The sequence below is a fragment of the Megascapheus bottae genome, chromosome 15 (genome assembly GCF_031878675.1).
Source record: "Megascapheus bottae isolate mThoBot1 chromosome 15, mThoBot2.hap1, whole genome shotgun sequence".
NCBI classification, from domain to species: Eukaryota; Metazoa; Chordata; class Mammalia; order Rodentia; family Geomyidae; genus Megascapheus; species Megascapheus bottae.
Window position 1 is genome coordinate 44,131,390 of NC_143523.1, and position 2,203 is coordinate 44,133,592.

Below are 2,203 nucleotides of genomic sequence, written 5' to 3' on the forward strand. Positions count from 1 at the left end.
GTGGGCAGGCAGTCTGAAGGGGGATCACCCCTAGCATAACAGCAGCCCCCTCCCAAAAACTGACAAAACCATCTGTTATGCTTGGTATGGATTCCAAGACAAGGGCTATCAATACTTTTCTTAATAAAGGTCAGCTGTGGGCTAGCCCAAGATCTGCAGTTCCAGTCTCAGGCTGTCTTTTTCCCCCCCACAAAGGATTAAGAAAGAATCCGGGAGAAGTGGTCCAACAAGGCCTGTATCCTTTTTTCTTCATTAAAATGCTATGTCACCAGACACAAATTTCTGATCTCCCATTAAAGAAAATCGGGATGAATCCTTACAGCCATGTTTTTTCCAAAGCACTGCCAATATCGATTGAAACCTTGTGTCCTTTGCCTTCAGAACCTCCAAATAAGATAACAAACTGCATGCGACCCCTTTCAGGTGCCTGGGAGGTCCCTGAGCACAAGAGCATTGGGGCTGTCCCTTGGAACTAGCCATCAACACAGCAGGAGCCCGATCACCTCACCCTCAGAAAGCAAATCCAAAGTTGAGATTCTGTGATCTCTCCAGTAAGGCAATGGAAAGTTTCCAGAAAGAGGGTGTCAAAGGCGGTACAGAAGAGCTGCAAAGGTTTGTGCACTTGACAGTGGGTCTTTTCATCCATCTTCCTTTGGGATGTGCTTCTGTTCACCGGGATTTCCAAAGACAGGGCAAAGTCCTAGCTCTAGCCACTGTCTAATCCTTCCTGGAATCTCTTGTGCTCCAGGGGAGACTTGGTTCTAGCCTTTCCTTCAGATGCTTGGAGCCAATAGGAGAGGCGGGCGGGCGGGCAGGCAGAAGTGATTGGTGTGTGCGCCAGAGCGCGCCTGCGGGCCCTGGCATAAAAGGCTTCCCAAAGCCGGCACCTCACCACTTCTCTGAAGGTTGGCACAGCAGCAGGAGGACGCTAAGATGGCAGAGCGCAAAGTTGTCAACAAATACTACCCGCCAGACTTGGACCCTTCCAAGATCCCCAAGCTCAGGCTGCCGAAGGACCGGCAATACGTGGCGCGGCTCATGGCTCCCTTCCACACGAGGTGTCAGACCTGCGCAGAGCACATCTCCAAGGGGAGGAAGTTCAACGCGCGCGAGGAGACCGTGCAGAGCCAGGCCTACCTGGGGCTGCCCGTCTTCCGCTTCTACATCAGGTGCACGCGCTGCCTGGCCGAGATCGCCTTCCAGACCGACCCCAGGAACACAGACTATGCCACGGAGCACAGGGCCACGAGGAGCTTCCAGGCGGAGAAGCTCCTGGAGGTGCAGCGCCAGGAGGAGGAGGAGCAGCAGGAGGAGGAGAAGGAGCTGAACAACCCCATGAAGGGGCTGGAGAAGCGCGCGAGGGACTCGAAGCTGGAGATGGAGGTGCTGGAGAACCTGCAGGAGCCGCAGGAGCTGCAGGCGCACGTGGACTTGGAGGCCCTGCTGCACCAGCACCGCCTGTGCCAGGAGCAGCTGGGACGGCAGCAACAGGAGGAGGACGAGCGGCAGGTGGTGGCCCTGCTGCGGGAGGCAAGGCGAGGCCACTTGCTGCCTGATTCGGACTCACAGGACCGGGCTGGTCCTGCAGCCTGTGACGCCATGCCCTACCCCAGGGCCACCCAGCACCACCGGGTTCCTAAGGCCAAAAGGAAGGCACATGGCTGGATGCAGTTGGCGGGCCTCGTGGGAAAGAAGCCCAAGGTGCAAGCAGAGGGTGACTTGGACCACACCAGGGCTCCAGGTGCCCCACCGAGCTGCACAGAGGCTGACCCTCTACCCCAGACGCCCGGCACCTCTGCCTTGAGCCAGCTGGGTGCCTACGGGGACAGTGAGGATAGTGAGGGCAGCATCTGAGCCTCACCCATGCCGAGACCCATCACAGGTATAGCCCTGGACACAGGAGCCCCAGGAGCAAAAGCTCAGCACTAGATCCCTGGCACCAGCCAGAGTCACACAAGACGCCTAGAAATCCTGGCTGCACCTGGCCTGCAGCCCTTTGGGCCCCCCTGACTGCCCTCCCAAGCGCTCCACATCCCCAGCGCCACCTGTGCTAGCTGTGAAAGGGCCCAGCCAGGCGGCAGAAGCCTTGCTGCAGGACCTTCTTGTTCCGGAGACTTCCTGTGGACCCCACCCAGGCTACTGCGGGCTTGGGAAGCACCCCATCCTTGTGTTCACATATACCACACTTCAGCCCGTTTCTGTT

General features: G+C 57.8%; 1 pseudogene; it reads left to right on the plus strand.

Moving 5' to 3' along the window:
* Positions 1-933: 933 nt before the first annotated feature.
* LOC150054254 (splicing factor YJU2 pseudogene) lies at positions 934-1,854 on the plus strand (annotated as a pseudogene).
* The last annotated feature ends 349 nt before the right edge of the window (positions 1,855-2,203 follow it).